This window comes from Astatotilapia calliptera, chromosome 23, assembly GCF_964374335.1.
Source record: "Astatotilapia calliptera chromosome 23, fAstCal68.1, whole genome shotgun sequence".
NCBI lineage: Eukaryota > Metazoa > Chordata > Actinopteri > Cichliformes > Cichlidae > Astatotilapia > Astatotilapia calliptera.
The window spans coordinates 31793469-31805582 of NC_137443.1; the positions used below are offsets into that span (position 1 = coordinate 31793469).

At 38.7% G+C, this 12114-nt stretch overlaps 1 long non-coding RNA gene across 7 annotated transcripts; it reads right to left on the reverse strand.

Annotated features, from left to right (window-relative positions):
• LOC113019161 (uncharacterized) lies at positions 1 to 11654 on the reverse strand. 7 transcript variants are annotated; one of them, XR_013905221.1, is made up of 9 exons: positions 11416 to 11654; positions 10009 to 10087; positions 4102 to 4200; positions 2860 to 3034; positions 2284 to 2775; positions 1641 to 1802; positions 1285 to 1393; positions 1058 to 1179; positions 1 to 915 (listed from the first exon to the last, which is right to left on the reverse strand). It is a non-coding gene; the product is annotated as an uncharacterized LOC113019161 (long non-coding RNA). The 7 variants fall into 7 exon arrangements; XR_013905220.1 differs by having other exon boundaries at positions 2860 to 3039; XR_013905218.1 differs by lacking the exon at positions 4102 to 4200 and having other exon boundaries at positions 2284 to 2507; positions 2623 to 2775; positions 2860 to 3039; positions 11416 to 11650.
• Between the last annotated feature and the right edge of the window lie 460 nt (positions 11655 to 12114).

Consider the following 12114-nt stretch of genomic DNA (forward strand, 5'->3'; position numbering starts at 1 on the left):
TTGAAGTCAGAAATCCAAATCTTTATTAAAAAACAGGCGGCGGTTACAAACAGGAAGACAAGCAGTCCATCAAACAGTCTACAGCAGGGGTGTCAAACTCAAATACACAGTGGGCCAAAATTCAAAACTGGAACAAAGTCGCGGGCTAACATTAATATTTATTGAAAAAAAATCTTCCTCCAGATATAAGAATGAATCTTTTGTTATGGACTCAAACAAGTTTTGCTGAAAAACTGAATATGGAACAAGCAAAGCCTAATACTAAACAATATATATATTAGCTGTATAATACCAGTAGGCCTGCTCTAATAGTAATTTGGTATGGCTTCGCGGGCCAAATGTAATTAGGCTGCGGGCCAAATTTGGCCCGCGGGCCAGAGTTTGACACCTATGGTCTACAGGGTCAAACATACAGAGAATTCAAACAGCAGTAAAAAATAACTGGACACTGAAAAACTTAAAGCAATGTGTGACGCAATAAAAGGAAGCAGCGCAGTATATTCACTGAATTATCATCAATTACAAAAGAGAAAAACGACGATTTCTAAGGATTATTTTCTTAAATGCAGTTGGAGTGTGGCTGGTAAAGATGGAAACATGCAGAATGTAAACTGTGTGAGTTTGTGAACTTTGTTAGTAACAAATGAGGTAAAAAAAACAACCCCAAAACAGACAAAACACAGAAAGAGGCTCTCAGTATTCATTCATAATTAGAAAGAAACATTCTGGTCGTGGATTTTTACAGTCTTAGTTCCGCTCGCTGTCATCATTATAATCATCATGATCAATGGCGAGGTCCTGAGGTGGGCGGGGCTGTCTCTGGTGATGTCACCATGAAGGAACAGCATCTGGTGTGTTGGTGAAACATCCCAGTACACTGGTGTAGTTTCCTCTCCAGCTGTTTGACATGTGACACTTGAACATTAAGGGGAAGAAGAAGAAACAGTGTTAGGTCAGGTGACCACATGGTTTCTAAAGTAACTGACAGGAAGTAACCAGGCCGTTAGAAATGGATGGCATGTGTTTAGAGTTACTGGAGTTGGGTAACTCTACTTACCAAAAGCAGAAGCACACAGATGAAGGATCAGATGCTGAATGTTGCAGGAACATGCTCGTGTGTGGTGGTCATTCAGTGCTGCTCCGGCAGGTTAGACAGTCCAAGACTGATATGCTGCCCATCTGAGAGTTTGAAAACACACATGCAAAGATTTATTTTGTGTTACAGTCAAAGTTGGATGTTCATTTCTGTCCTTTAAAAATGTTTGTGTATTTGAAAGCACTAACATTTAAGGATGACTTGGATCGTCTCCTTTAAAGGGGAGACAAGTGTGTCCACTGATCCACGTCACTTTACCTGGATGATGACTCCTCTCCCCCTCACTCAGAAACACTCCTAATATAACCAAGAAAATAAATAATATTGAAGATTTACATCATTACAAAAACATCAAAAACATCTCCCTTTGATTCTATTTCTCCATTCCTGCTGAACATCAGGCAACAAATATCTCAATAAATCACAGTAAAATGTAAAGCACATGTTCTCTCTGCTTTGTCTAACCTCTGCAGAGCCTCTGTCAAGAAAAACATATCTGTAAGCATAAAACAAATATACATTCATAACACGTCACTGGACAAACCTCGGTCAGCTGATTTCCTCTGTGCAGTGCAGACGAGCATCAGTCAGCAAGTCAAGGTGGTGAGATGGACTGGTGTCCTTTGTGACTCTGCTGGTTCTTCTGAGGAAACACCACCGTCTCTCCACACCGTCACCATCTGTGAGCACAAACTGCTGCTCTGCTCTGCCAGCATGTAGGAATCACATATCACACACAGGGGTGAAGAAACATCAGAGCTCAACTTTGGATACTTTAGATCTAAACAGATCAAAGCAGCTCTTAGCTTCAACAATCAGTGAGCAGACCAACAATGATACCAAACTGATTCTGTATGAATACAATATGGTATTTTCCATACAGGTGTCAAATTAATTTATTAAAACTAATACAGATATATGTATATATTTTTTTTTTGATAAATTAGTTTGCTAAATTATAAGAAAATATTTTTTTTCATTTACCAATTGCAACTGAAAGAAATTAAATATTGAACAAAAATATATTGTCACATTCTGAGCATGCTCCGCACGCTGACAGACTTGAAGTTGCTACAGATTTTAAGAAGTGATAATTATAGGGAAGAAACTTCTCTTTTTCATCCGTTTAATCAAACATTTGATGCCTCAGCTGTCTCAGTCTATAGCATTCTGCAACTACAACTAACCTGAGGCTTGGATTTGGCTGCAGGTGCCCCTGTACATCCTTCTCAGCAGCACACATGTGGGTACCATTTAATCCCACTTCTTCCTGAGCTTTGCTTCATCACAAGACCAAAGGTGCATCCCGTGTCACAGTCTTATCATCATCCAGAAGAAACATTTGAAGAAACATCATGGAGAAGCAACATTTACGCGCCTCCTGGTTTTGTTTTCTGATCCTGCGAAAAGACTGAGGACAACAAAGCCCAGAGAACACGAGATACACAACATCCAACATTCAGACTCAACAGCCTCCATAAATGAAGAGCACCAGGTTGGTTCAGTTATAGTAGATATGAGCATACTTCACATTACTGGGTATGAATAATAATGAGGAGGCAAACTTTGAAGATGCAGAGCATGATGTCCCACCATCAGACTGTAAACAAACATCCACCAGGCTTCTTTGTTGCCAAAATTGATGATTCTCCTATCAGGGATCGGTAGCGTGTATTAACCTGTGGTATAAGCAGCAGTCACTGAAATATTACTGTTTCAGATAAGAAAGCCAGGGTGGGAGGGATCTCTGCAAACTGACTTACCTCTGCAAGTGTGAAGCTCAACAAAAATCTGACTCTCCAGTTACAGACAAACAAAACCTCCAGCTGGGAGATAGAAAACGCTGTCTGGGTCCTGCTGGATGTTGCTGGTCAGAGTCCCACATTAGCAGAGTGCTTCTTGGCGCCACTGACCCATGTGGACAGTGACTGTGGAGAACTGTTCTGGAAAACAGAGAAGAGAATTAAAATAACAAAAAGCCAAACAGGATTTCCACAAAGACTCTCTTGGAATCAGCAATCAAAAAAATCACTGGTTCATATTAAATATGAACAGGTTCCTTAAATGTACGCAGTTCAGATCTGATTTAATTTAATTTCCTTCACACAGCACATTCGTCCAGGCTGACAGGTAAACATAGAATTAATCTCAGGTAACATGACTCATAGTAGAGATTCAGTAAGAAAGCTTGCAGGCTCTAATATTATTACCACACAATCCAAGGACACACCAACAGCTCAGATTTGTAGAACTATTTGTTTCAAATATCTTTTATTGAGAGCAAGTATAATTATAGTTATTGTAAATTCACATAACATAACTTATGCTCCTTTTTTTCTCTAAACTAACAAGGCAAATAATAAACATCAACAGCAACAACAGAACAAACAAACAAAGAAGAAAAAAAACAAAAAAACAAAAAAAACCCACAGTCACCCGTAATGGGTCCCGATCCCCCGGCTGCCAGTAAAAGAAAAGAGAAAAAAGGAAACAAAAATTTATATTTTCCCAAGGTATATAAGTAAAGGATGCCAAATTAATTCAAAATCTTTTACATTGTCATTCATACTATATCTTATTTTTTCAAGGTGGAGAGTGTTTATAAGTTCTGTAAGCCACATTTTTAATACAGGGGTCTCGTTGCCTTTCCAAAGCTGCAGGATCAATTTCTTTGCAATAATCAGTGCATATGACATAAACCTTTTTTGAGAGTGTTGTAGATTTTGTGTTTCTTTGGAAATCCCAAAGATGATTGCTGTCGGATTTGGTTCAATCTTACTTTTAAAGATATTAGACATATAGGTAAAAATGTCATACCAAAAACCCTGAAGCTTTGGACATATTGCAAAACAGTGTAACAGATTTCCATAATGTATCTTGCGTTTTTCACAAAGGGGGGAGCAGTCTGGGTATATTTTGTGAAGTTTTTCCCTTGAATAGTGTAATCTGTGTATAATTTTGTACTGAATTAAACAGTGACGGGAATTAATAAAAGGCGTATTTACATTACGTAAGGCCTCTTGCCAAAAATCTTCTGATAGGAGGGTCCCAAAATCCTTTTCCCACTCCTCTTTGATTGAGGTAGTTGAAGGTGTACTCATCTCCTGTAATGAGTTATACAATATTGAAATTCTCTGTTCAAACCCCCTTCCATCACTAAGACATCTGTCCAAAAAATCGGACGTTATATTTTCGAATTGTGGCAGATATGTACGGATATAATTTCTTAGTTGAAGATATCTGAAAAAATGACTATGAGGCAATCCAAATCTATCTTTTAGTTGTTGAAATGACATGAAGGTGTCATTTAAGTATAAATCTTTTAATTTACAAATTCCTAATTCCTGCCATATGTTGAAAGCTCCGTCTACACATGATGGAAGGAAGGAGGGGTTAGCTGTAATGGATGTACACATTGATAATTTTTTCAATTTGAAATGTTTAATTATTTGTCTCCAAATTTGTACGGTATTATGAATCACTGGATTCGAATTGTAATATGAGTTTGTCAAAAGGATAGGAGAGAGAGTATTATTCCACCAACACAGTGAGGAAGGCAATCCTCCCGCTCCATCTGTAGGCCATTAGGGAGTATTGCTGTATCATCCAGTAGAAGGGAAATTGTTCTTAAATTTGATGCCCAGTAATAATACATGAAATTAGGTAGTGTCAGTCCACCAAGTGATCTGTGTTTGCATAGGTGGTCTTTTTTTATTCTATGTGTTTTATAATTCCATATAAATGGCATAATGATGGCGTCCATCTTTTTGAAAAAAGATTTGGGCAAGAAAATTGGGATGTTTTGGACCAGATACAAATACTGCGGGAGGAATACCATTCTTATTGAGTTCACTCTCCCTATTAGAGAAATAGGGAGCGTCCTCCAGTACTGGATGTTATTTTTAAGTTTCTCCAGTAGGGGAAGAAAGTTCTCTTTCATTAGAGAACTGTATCTTTTTGTTATTGTGATGCCCAAGTAGGTAATTTTTTCATAGGTTATTTTAAATGGGAGAGATGTAAGCCATTGTTTATTTTCTAATTTAATGGGCAGTATTTCACTTTTTCCCCAGTTGATCTTGTAGCCTGCGAAAGTACTGAATTTATCAATAACGGAGAGTATTGCTGGGAGGGATGTTAATGGTTTTGTTATATATAATAATATGTCATCAGCATAGAGCGATATAGTATTAGAAGTGTATGTTGTGTCATAGCCGTGTATATCCATATGGGTGCGAATTGTCTGTGCTAAGGGTTCCAGAGCCAGAGCAAATAATAATGGGCTAAGAGCACATCCTTGTCTTGTACCTCTGCTGAGTTTAAACTGAGTTGATAATGTCTGATTTGTAAGAATTCTGGCTGTAGGGTTTTTATAAAGTAGTTTTATCCAAGAAATGAAATCTTGTCCCAGTTGAAATTTTTCTAGGACTGCGAAAAGGTAGGGCCATTCCACATGATCAAATGCCTTTTCGGCATCCAAGCTAAGTATAAGTAGGTCCTGTTGCACCTTGGGGGAATAGATTATATTAAATAGACGTCGGAGGTTATTAAAAGAACTCCTGTTTGGTATGAAACCTGTTTGATCTGGATGCACCAGTTTATCTATTACTGTATTAAGTCTGCTCGCTAGTATTTTAGCCAGAATTTTTTGATCTGTATTTAATAAAGAGATAGGTCTATATGATCCCACTTCCTCCAACGCTTTACCTTTTTTTGGAAGTACTATAATAGTTGCTTCATTCAATGTTGGAGGTAAAGTGCTCATTTTATATGCGTGGTTATATAATTTAAATAGGTATGGACTTAGTTTGATCTTGAAGTATTTATAGAACTCGTTCCCTAACCCATCTGGGCCTGGGCTCTTGTTATTTTTTAGTAATCCGATAGATTTAGTGATTTCTTCAATTGTGATCTTAGCATTCAAAATATTGGCATTTGTCTGGTCTAACACAGGAAGATCACATTTATCTAAGAACTCCTGCATATCATTAGGCCCTGCAGTGGGATGAGAAGTATAAAAGGGAATCGTAGAACTGTCTAAAGTTATCGTTAATATCTTTGTGTGATGTGACCAGATTTCCATTACTTGCTCTAATTTTATGAATCGCTCTGTCATTTTCTAATTTCTTTAGTTGTCTGGCTAGCAACTTATGAGGTTTATCCCCAAATTCAAAATAGTTCTGTCTCACAAAAGTGAAAGTTCTATTAATATTACTAGTTAATATTTGATTTAATTTATATTTTAGTGCACAAATGGTGTTATACTTATCTAAAGAGGGAGCCATTGCATTGTTGACGTCCAGGTCGTGGATTCTTTTTTCTAAATTTAGTTGTTCTAGTTTATTCCTTTTATTCCGTGACGCTTGATATGAAATTATAAACCCCCTAATATAAGCTTTAAACGTTTCCCACAGTATATCTGGAGAGGTCTCGGCATTATCGTTTGTATCAAAGAATAAGGACATCTGAGAGTTTATATATTGTTTGAATTTTAAGTCGTTCAGTAATTGTGGGTCAAATCTCCAGTTTCTGTATGTTTTAGTGGGGTTATTAAATACAAAGGAGCAAGTAACGGGACAGTGATCAGAAATAATAATATTATGATAGGTTACATTTCGAATTAGGGGGAGCATTTTTCCATCCACCAAAAAATAATCAATCCTTGAATAACTGTTGTGTACGTGGGAATGGAAAGAATACTCTCTACCTGATGGATTTAAAGTTCTCCACGCATCACAGATATTCATATTCCTCATGTATGTTTTAATAAAATTACTGCCTTTACACGGTGTGGTTTTTTTGGACAGGGATTTATCCAAGTATGGGTCTAATACTAGGTTAAAATCCCCTCCAATTATTAAATTACTATTGGGTATATCCGGAATTAAGCTGAAGACCTTTCTGTAGAATTCTGGATCGTCATGATTGGGCCCATATATATTTAGTAAAGTGATCGGAGTAGTATGCAGCTCCCCAGTCACTAATACATATCTCCCATTCTTATCAGCTATAGTGGAGTTATGCTTGAACGGGGTATCTTTCTTAATTAATATAGCTACCCCTCTAGTTTTGGCTGAAAGTGTGGAGTAGTATACCTGATTTATCCATCTACATTTAAGTTTGTTGTGAGCCACATTTTTCAAATGGGTTTCTTGTAAAAAAATAATATCCACGTTGAGAGATTTCAAGTATGATAACACTTTACCTCTTTTAACAGGTTCATTTACACCTTTCACATTCCAAGTACAAAAAGTTAAGTCCATATTTTTTACCTTTCCGTTATCTTGCATTTGTATAATTTAAGGCGGCTTAGTTCTCGTGTTTTCCATATTTATGCAGTCGAGATACGGGTCCCAACCCTCACCCCCCCACCCCCCTACCCATGTGAAACCGTAACAAAGAGAAAAAAAAAACAAAGACGTAAGCAATGCATCCTCTTCCGTGTATCCCAAAAAGAAAAAAAAGAAGAAAAGAAAAATCTAAGGGGATGCTATAACAAAAACTAAGCTTACCAAAATACTCTATCTCAAAACTTCCTTTGTCCAACATAGCTCCTGGGCAAGTAATAGTTTTTTATATCAAAGTAAATACGTGTCTCTGGACCAGGTGTGAAGCTCTGGTTTGTCTACCTTATGCCGTCCTTATTGAGATCCGAATTTTTCTTGTGCGTAGCAGAGTGCTTCGTTGGGATCTATAAAAACCAGTTCCGTACCATTGTATGTCACCTTAAGTTTAGCAGGGTATAGAAGTCCATATTTGACTCCGGGTTGGTCTCGAAGCAGGTTTCTTGCTGGAGTAAACGCTCCTCTTTGAGCACCCTTCCAGATCAATGCATTTTTCGGACAGTTGTTCCACTTTGTTAGAGAGTTGTTTAACTTTTTCTTCTAATTTCGCCACGGAGTTAGAGGTGATTGTCGCTGATTCTGATAGATCTTTCAGCTGTGCATTATGATTTTCCATTACCGTTTTTAAAGCTGTGATGGCCTCGTCATTTTCAGCCCTCAGCATTGCGATTTCCCCGCGTAGGGTGTCGCAGATGTCTGTTTTCATTTGAGTTATCTTAGTATCCAAGGAAGCGATCGCAGTGAGTACTTGTTTGTTACCTTGTGTATATTCCTCGAGTGCGGAGTTAGCTGGCGTGCCAGCTTTGGCACCGTCATTTTCAGTCGGGGCCACATCAAATTCAGTCGTTTCTGTCGCCACTAACTTCGGGTTTAGTTTTTTTGGAGGCATTTGGAGAGGAGTGCACTCTTCACAATCCCTGTATTACTTTGCGGGAGGAAGATGTATTACTTTGATAATTATCGTAATTTCGTAAGATCAAGTGCAGGAGCTGCTGGTATACGCGTCCTCACCCTCTCATGGTCTAGCCGGAAGTCAGATTTGTAGAACTATTTAAACAAATGTCTTCTGAATATTCAATTCAGGTTCACTTCACAGTGGGAGGGTGGGGGGGGTCGTGGAATTTTTTAAATAAAGTCTGCAACACAGAAAGAGCTGTGATCAAGCTATTTATTACTGCGCCAACACACATCAAACATCACAGTTCAGTCATGTCAGCGCTGCCACAGAGGTCGTGCTCCTCCTCCTTTATGCATTCCAAGGAAGAGGGAGGAAGTTAAACTGATCCTACCACACTTCACGTGTCTCGCTATGAAACCTAACGCATCAATGGTTGTGCTGTTTTGTGCCCTTGGCCTTATCAGCACCTGTAAAGGGAGTTGTTTTCTCAAACTGCTGACGCTGAAGTAAGTTCATCTAGTTTTAGAAACATTCACTGAACAGTAACAGTGTCACAACTAAGCATATGCATAAGCACTTAAATACTTTAAATGAGAATAACAGAAAATTTCTTTTACAGGAGCTAGAGCCTGTCCCAGTAGTCACAGGTAGAGCACACCTGGACAGGTCACCAGTCTGTCAGAGGACTAACACAGAGACAGACATCAGAGTAACAAATCTATGTAAAATTAATGTAAGTTTGCTGCAGCTGTATGTATGAACATGTGTTTCTGTGCTCACAGTCCACCTCTCAGGAACCTGCAGTTCACTTTTAGTCTACTTTAAACAGACCTCACAAAAGGCTGATGTGGCTGGATCAGTAGTCTGATTTAAGTACGATACCTTTGGCCAGGGATTAATCTGGTGCATGGCTTCACTGCAGTCTTACGTATTTTCCACACACCTGAATAAAAAATACTGATATATACAAATAACAGCTTCAGCTGATGCAGCCTGACTCAATCCTAAATGTTCAGCACACAGAGACACAGAGGTGCCGTTTAAAGTTTAGTGATAACCTGAGTCACTGATCATTTGCAGTATTACAGAGTCTGGCAGTCTTTGCATGATGTCCACGTCACTGTAAGTTTCTAGCTGACTCTCAGGTGTGACAGGTGTGCCAGCAGGAAAGAGTAATAATAACCTGCATCCTGAGGTTTGTCATGCAGGATTAAAGGAGCCAGGCTTTGTTCACACAGCTAGGATTGTATTTTACACTGACCCTGGGTCAGTATAAGTATCATACAGTTTAAACGAAGCACTGAAACTTGCACATATTTATTATAGATGCACTGAAGCTAATCGAGATATTTGCTGTCAATCTGTGGCTGCGATTAAACACTTTACTGAAAACTTTATTAACTAGTAACTTCATCAGTCATGACAGAAGCTAATATTTCTGTGCTAACATCGTTTAACCAGTAACAGCTTTACTCCAATATAAGCTAACGTTTACACCGTAACTTTAAGCTAGCACCATAAAGACGGTAAAACGCGTAATAATATCTACAAATGCATCTTAAAGCTGTTATATTAGCACTCTGTGTATTACTAAGATAACCACATTAACATTACTGACACTCGCTGACTTTTAATAGTCATTCTATAAATGCTGTCCGTTTAAATGGTCTTACCTGTAAACACTGCATATCCACCGGATTCCAGCCAGAGTGGATTCTGGAGTCTTCCACGCTCCTGTTAGTGATCCTCCATCTGGATGGATGAGAACAACCTTCTGAACAATCTAGCAGGAGATGGCCCATATCTATGGGACTGATTTGTGCTAATAACGCCCATTGTATGGACTGATAACAGCCGAAGCGGGTGAATAAAGTCACCCAGTAGCTAGCTGTGCCATTACCCAGCATACATCACTCCCTCCGTAAATGCAATAAACGATACAAAAGTATCGTTCTACCTGTTTTTCAGGTAGTTGTTTACATTATATAATTTATTGTGTTCTGTATACGTCACTACAATGTGATTTCGGAAATATATAAATATACGGACAACAGGCTCTTCCGCGGTAATCTCTTCAATCGGAGGACCCTTCACGTCAATTCCCGACGCGAGGGGGGTACCCTGCGCGTCCATAAGTGCAGCAGAGGGAGCCTGAGCATGCGTCACACGTTTGACGAGTTGGGAGTGAGAACGTGTTGTTGGAACATATGTGTCAGGTCTACAAAGAAGGATAATCCCCTTGTCTGCCTTTTCAAAATTTTTTATTACGGCATGTTTTTCTTTGCCTTTACACATTTGGTTTGTCTGTCAGTGCACCATGCAAGCACATTAGACAAATTAGGTGCATACTACATGATGAGCTAAACAGGAAGGAGACACCACACATACACGCAGGCTGCTCTCCTCCTTCTTGTAAGAGTAGTATGTTTTTGATTTTGAGGGTAATGAACTGGCCACAGAGCCAATGTGAGGTCCTGGGAGAGAGAAACCCCGCCCGCCATCTCCAGTCTGCAGCAATGATGTCAGCATTAGTAAAAACGCTGTCTTTAAAGAAGTGGACAACTGTTTACACACACAGCTGTGTTGTGCATGCAAACACATCCAAACACAGATAAACGCAGTCCTTCTAAGTCGCATTAGTAATATGCGTTATTTAAAAGCTCCTGCTGCATAGCGCTCCCTAAGAGATGTTTATTTACTATGAAGATCTAAAAAAGCTCTTTTCATTCATTTGATCTTCTTGTAAACATGTAGAGCGAGGCAGACTTTGCACCAAAAAAAAAAAAAATCCTTTACTGAAAATAAAGGTTTTCATCCACTTTGACTGACAGCTACTAAAGTGTTTCTGATGTCAGAAATAGATGCATGTGAAACAAACACCAGACATTTTAGACATGTAACTTCTTTTCATTGCATTATTGCACTGCAATGCAATCTGACTATACAAGCTTAGAAAACACGTGTGGGTAGAAGTACTCAGTTTTGAGCAGAAAGTTTTCATCACTTTTATAAACATTCTGAATGAACAACGTCTTGTGATAATAAACCAGTAGACAGAGACATTTAATCCATGTTCTTACCCAACACTTGGCAGCTGTTCATCCCCAAACCAGGTCAAACTTCTCACTCTTGAGTGTCTCCGTCCTCCTATCTGCTCAGATTCTCATCTTTCACAAGATTCGAGTCCCCGTTGAACATGTTACTGTCAGACATCTATGTGCAGAGATCAGCTGCTTGTGCAGTACAGCAGCACAAGCAGCAGCCAGGACTCCTTTCAGTGCAACTCTCTCTCCATCCCTCCCTCTTTCCCCTTTATCCACTCCCTTCTTTCTGCCTCATAAATGTCCTAAGGCAAACAGCCATTAGCCAGGCAAGCCCAGTATGTGCATACAGAATAAATTCTATTATGTCATTGATGAAGACTCTTTTAGAGTGAGACTCCCAGTGTAAAAGTCAGAAACTTGAATCTTCTAGATTAATAAATGACAGAACTCATTTGTGTCTAGTTGACCTCAGTTTTAATTGTATTTCTGACATTTACTCCTAGATGGCACCAAGCACGACATGTGAGTGTGTTGACGGACCGCTGGGATTATTTCTTTGTCACGTTGCTGTGTTGAAGGCAATTTGCTTTACAGGTGGTAATCCTGCTAAATACATACATCATACAAATAACAATATAAGATCAAAAATAAAATGCAAAAATAAGACTATCAAGCCAGAAAATCAAGAACTGACTCAATAAAAAATCTTTCAAATGTTTCTAAGAAAATCTTTTG